The sequence below is a fragment of the Aethalodelphis obliquidens genome, unplaced genomic scaffold (assembly GCF_003676395.1).
Source record: "Aethalodelphis obliquidens isolate GAN/ISIS:26980383/991018 unplaced genomic scaffold, ASM367639v1 scaffold38, whole genome shotgun sequence".
NCBI classification, from domain to species: Eukaryota; Metazoa; Chordata; class Mammalia; order Artiodactyla; family Delphinidae; genus Aethalodelphis; species Aethalodelphis obliquidens.
The window spans coordinates 17,843,531-17,849,407 of record NW_020837982.1 but is presented as its reverse complement, the minus strand read 5'-3'; positions in this window follow the sequence as shown (position 1 = coordinate 17,849,407).

Here is a 5,877-nt window from a genome sequence, read left to right as displayed (position 1 = left end):
GGGCTGGGGCTGGGGGGCAGGGGCAGCAGCCAGGCGTATCCTGGCAGGCCCGGGACATTGCTGAGCTGTGAGCACAGCCTGTAGGCATCCAAGTGCTCTCGGCCAGCTTGAGCCGGGGCCCCTTCCAGCCCCTTCCAGCACCCCTCAGGCCCCCTCCTTCCCTCTCCCCCAGAGGCCTCCTGTGCTTTTCTTCCCCTAGCCGCAGCAGCCCCTTCTTCCAAATGCCTTCACTCGGCTCCCGTCCCACCTCAGACTCCCCTCGGCCCCTCTCGGCCAGTTTCCTCAGCCCTGAAAGGCCGCCTCCTCCTGTCCGGGCCCCTCAGCCTCCAGCCACCCTTTCCCTGCCCCAGTCCGGCAGAGTCTGGCAGAGTCCTCGCCACAGGCTGCCAGGATGGTCTCCCCTGGGGGCCGCCCTGCCACCCCCTGCTTCGAGCCTCCCTGTGGCCTCAGGGCTGAGCCTACACTTCTCACCTTGGATTTGAGAGGAATGTGTGGCTGAGGCCTGCCTCGAGGGCCTTACAACCTGACCGCTTGTGACTCACAAAGTACAGCTCGGCCTCACCAGGCTTGTCGCATGGAGGCCCCGCCTGAGCCGGCTCTGTTTCCCCACGGCCGCCCATCTCCTTACTTGGCCTTGAGCGCTGGAGGGCAGGGGCTGCGTCTCGACCCCGCGTGGAGCCTGCGTCCACTCAGGTCAGGTGTCCTCGGAGCACCTGCCGTGTACTGGCTGCCCACGGAGCCGCAAACACAGGCACCAGGCAGTTCATCGCACACGTCACGCGTGTTGGGGACGAGCATTTGTAGAGTGGATGAGATGTGCAGAGGCTCAGAGTAAGAGAGCAGCTCTGGCCCCGGGCCCCCTCCTCACTCCTGAGTCTGTGGCCCCTTGGGTGCACCCAGCTGGCCCCGGTTCTGTAAGTGCTGGTGAGAGTTGTCCTGGGGGACCTGGAGCCAGCTGCCTGCATTCAGATCCACGTTGTGCCACCTGTTAGCTGGGTGACCTTGGACAAGTCACCTAGCCTCTCTGTGCCTCGGTCTGCTCGTCTGTAGAGCAAGTGTGGTCATGGTCTGTCCTTCAGAGGCCTGTGTGAGGATTGGGTAACAGATACGAGGCGCCTAGCACAGGGCCCACAGTTGCTAACTATTCAGTAAATATGTGCTGTTGTCATCATAAATGTAGTAGTTGTTCTTCCGTGAACGGATTGCCTTAAATGTGATTTTTATCCTTGTCTGTGGAGGAGATGGTAGCCTTCCTCTCGATAGCCATTCTTCCCTTAGTCCTGAGTAGTGAGGTCCTGATTCTTAGCTGGCCTGATTGTCCAGCTTCCCTTGGTGAAGCCACATGTCTGAATTTTGGCCAAGAAAATGCAAACAGATGTGGTGCAAAGGCAGCAGCTATTCCCTCTTCTTCCGGTCCTCTGTCCTGTTCCTGGGCATGATGGCTGGCGCTCTGGCTGCCACCTTGGACAGTGAGGAGGAGGCCCCTTCAGGGGGTGGTGGGAGGTGATCAGGGGGGATCGTGGAGCAGGTCCAAAGCCAGCTCTGGACTGCCCTTCTCCAGCCCTCTTTTACATGGCAGAGAAAGAAACTTCTATCTAGTTTAAGCCTCTTTGGTTGTTTCCTGTTACACACAGCTGAATCTAATTCCAAAACATCTCTCTTTTCAGCAAATGCCAGCTAATTTTAGCACAGGCTACAGAAAGGAAAATAATGAAAAATCAGTCATCAAAGCAAATAATAAAACATGTCCGAAGTCAAGTATCAAAGACTTCTGCTGAGTACAACTAATAAACATAGGAACCCCTCCCCCGCCAAAACCAAAAGAACACAAACCAAAAACAAAAAAGGCAAGAGAAAGAATTAAGCAATGATGTCGTATCAGCCATAGTTTGCCTATTAGTTTTTTCTTAAAAACTTAATATATGTGGGTGTGCAAAGCAGGCACTGTGCTTGCTGGGTGTGGTTGAGGCTCGGTTTAACTCTTCAGGGAAAGAAATTTGGCCACAGGTACCGTGAGTCAGTCCTCCCTCTGAAGACAGTGTCTGAGGGAAACCCTTGGACGCACTGAAAGGGGCCCGTATCAGTGGGCACGTTTATTGGCTGCCCAGCATGGACATTTCTTCCCGTGTCTGGGGGTCCCCCTGCCTGGAATGAGGGTGCAGTTGGTTGGTTTAGCTAACGTAATGCACGGCCCTGGGCTCCACTTAGGGAGGGGCTAACTCGAGCAGGGGCAGGGGCATTCCGTTCTTGGGGTGCTGGTCACCTGGAGGAGTCTGGTCCCGGGTCCCAGGCTGGTTGGCGGTGGTGACCTTGCAGGCGAGGTGCTGAGTCACGTTGGCTCCGCTTGGGCCGCAAGCCCTGAGCTTGGGTCTCGGCCCTCCTGGCGCCTGGTTCGCTCTGCCCATTGTTAGGGGTCTGAGGAAGACGCCCCTGCGGTAGGTGAGGGGCTTCTCTGACCGGCGTTGTCAGGGCAGGTGGCTGCCTGAGTGGGGGTGGGTGGCAGTGAGGGGCTCCGAGGCTGCAGAGTGGTGGACATGGAGGGGACGGTCTGTCAGGACGCTGCTGCCCTCTGGGCAGGCCTGTCTGCTGCAGAGCTGGTTCAAGGAGGTGAGGGCTCCCATCCCATGGGCCTTGCATGGGTCTCTTGCCCACCTCCTTGGCGTTCGCCTCTCCACTCCACCTTTCTCTGTCCTGCTCTGTCCCCAGGGCATCACTGTTCCTGTGGCCCCAGCTTCCAGCAGGATTCGGCCAGTGGGAGGCACTGGCAGGACAAGTGGGGAGAGAGGTTCGGGTGTTCCCCCCAGGCCCTGTCCCGCCCAGGACCGCAGTCTGCTCATGGCTGTGCTCCCTCCGCACCCCCAGGGACGGCTCCCCCCATAACCCCTTCACTGGCCCTGACAACCCATCTCCTCCCCTTATCCCTGCAGCCCAGGAGGGCCCCGGGTGCCTTGACGCCCCCCATGCTGGTTTCCTTAAGGCCCACATCCAGGTGACCATCCCTTCATAGAATGCTCTATAAAACAGCTGAGTCTGCCTTAGTTTCCAGCCAGGACTCTGGTTGACAAAGGTCTTTGGTTTTGTCCTGAAAGCCCAGCAGCCTGTGGAGTGTCTCAGACCACAGCTAAGGACGAGACCCCCACGTCTCCTGCAGCAGAGGGTACGTCCTCCAACCCAGGCGGAATGAGCAGCTCCGAGGGAGACTGGGCTGCCTGTCGGAAGGAAGGAGGGGTCTGGCCGAGCTGCCGGCCCCGGGCCCCTCCCCAGAGGCCGCGGGAAGGGGCAGGGCCCTGGTGGTTTACCGCAGGACGAGGGTGTGGTGTCCCTTGGGGTGTGAGGTCAGACTGCGTCAGGCCTGCCCTGGGGTCGGCTTCAGCAGGTGGCTTTCGGGGGACACAGGCCAGCCCATAACCCCCGTGCAGGCAGCGGTGAACAGACACACAACCTCAGCCGTCCTGGAGCCAGAGGGGAGAACTTGAGAAGGTGCCGTGATGACAGGTGTGTGGTGGGCAGGGGGGCGGGGAGGGGGCCACGCGGGAGAGGTGTCACCAGCATGGGTCCCGACTGATGGGGGCCGTCCGGGGTGTGGGCTCCTTCCCTCCCGTGTTTTCCTTCTTGAAAGGGAGGAAATTAGGAGGGATTTGGTGTCATCCCTCCCCCACCTTGTTCTGGTTTGGGGCAAGTTCAGTGGCGGAGCTCAGAATGTGGCCGAGAGAAGACGCATGGGGGACGGGGGGTGGGGTGGATTGGTGCTGGGCTCAGACCTTCGAGGTGGACCCGGAGGCCTTTGGGGTTGGGGTGTCTGGGGCTCATGTAACTTAGGAGCGTGGCTTCATTTCGATGTGTGAATTGTGTGGATGCTGTGTGCTGGGAAGGAAACACAGATGGAGGTTTGGGGATTTGGTTTTAATGTAATCAATGAATGGGTGCACATCTTCGGGGTAAAAGGGTGCTTGAAGGCCCTTTTTGGAGAGCAGCAGCGTCCACCCTGGTGTCGGAGGAGTCCGGTGGCTCCTCCTGTTTCGCCGTGTGGCCACTTGGTGGCCCTTCCACACGGGGAGGCTTGTGTCCTCCTCCTGGGTAAGTTTTTCTCTGTCACCTTTTCATTCCTGTTTCCTTCCCCTCCGTTTTCTCTGTTCTCTTCCCAATTACTTTATTAGTTGATACTGGGCCTCCCGAATGGATCCTTACTTGTTCTTATCTTTTCTCTGACATTTTCCATCTCCGTTTTTAATTCTAAAAATGATTTATGGGGGTGGTACTGAACCAAACTCAGGTGTGCTCGCCCACGAGTGTTAAAGCCGACCTGCTGACACCAGGTTGCGGTGAAGGAAAGTGCAGCGTTAACTTCAGGGCCACAAGGAGAACCCGAACTCCCTCAGGGCTTTCAGGGGGGTTTTATAAAGACAGAGTGAAGGAGGGGGTCGAGGGGTGTGTGACCAGCTCTTGGACGTTATTCTGATTGGTTGGTGGTGAGATAAAAGGGTGATGTTTCCGGAATCTCAGTCAACCTTCTGGTTCCAACCTGTCTGGGGTCTGCGTGCTGGTGGTCAGCATGCAGTTAACTTCTTCCACCTGGTGGGGGGGTTTCGGTATCTGCAAAACAGCTCAAGGATACGGCTCAGGATGTTATCTATAGCCCTTGAGGAGGAACGAAAGGTCCTTGACTTGTTTTATGGCTAAACTATTATTATTTCGTCTTGCTAGACTTTTTTCCTTTGTTTCTGCATTTTCTCATTTCTCTGATTAAATTTATTCTTTGGAATTCAGGGAAAGCCCAGGAGGCTAAAGTTTTTCTGCCAACAAGAGGCAGGCAGAGGTCATGGTCTCGGACGGCCTTTCCTGGGAAGGCCCCATAGGGTCCTGGCTGCTTGGTTGCAGGAGTATAACTTACAGGTCATAAAATCCATGCGCTGTAAGCACAACAGTTGCTCCTTTAAAAATACCAGACTTTGTTTTTTAGAGTACTTTTAGGGTCACAGCAAAACCAAGAGGAAGGCACAGGGGTTTCCCGTGTACCCCCCGCCCCGACGCACACACGGCCCCCCAGCAACGATCCCACCAGACGGGACCTGCACCCACACCTCGTCATCCTCACCCAGAGTCCATAGTTGACGTGAGGGTTCACTCCTGGTGCTGTACACTCTGTGGGCTTAGATGAACGTGTAATGACACGTATCCACCATCGAAGCATCGTCTAGAATAGTTTTCCTGCCCTAGAGGTCCTCCACGCTCCACTGATTCGTCCCCCGCCCCCACCTTGAGGTGCCGTTACTGGGGCGGGAGCAGCTGTCTGCCCAGGTGCCGGCCCCCGCTGGAGAGCAGAAGCCTGGGTTCTGGGGCCCAGCGCCCCGGAGAGGGTGCCGCTGGGGGGCGATGGCGAGGGGAGAGGCAGGGCAGGTGCAGGGGGTATGCACACAGCACGGGGAGGCCGGCAGGCTGGAACAAGGGTGGTGTTGCTTTCTGGAAGCACCCTGCACTTCACACTCCTTCCTGGAGATGATTTAGTAAAAACCGCAGAGTGGAGGAGCGTGGGGTTGGAATCCCGGACTCTCGTCCCATGTGTCATTCCTCCCGATGAGAAGGACCGACGGGCACAGAATTCTGTCTAGCAAGGGTCCTCGTCACCACTGTTGGTTCTGACCAAGCACAGACACACACACACGCACGTCCTCATGCATGTGCACCCCTGCATCCCTCAGTGTTTATGGGGTGCCTGCTCCACGCCAGTCACCACGTGGAACAGTGTGCCCCTTCCCGGCGCTCACGATGTGGGAAGTTTAGGGGGAGGGAAATGGACACCCGCACTCTCAGCATCCGTCTCCAGGGCCTGGCGCGCTCCTGCCCCGGGGTGACCGGGATGCACCCGGGAGTAGACCC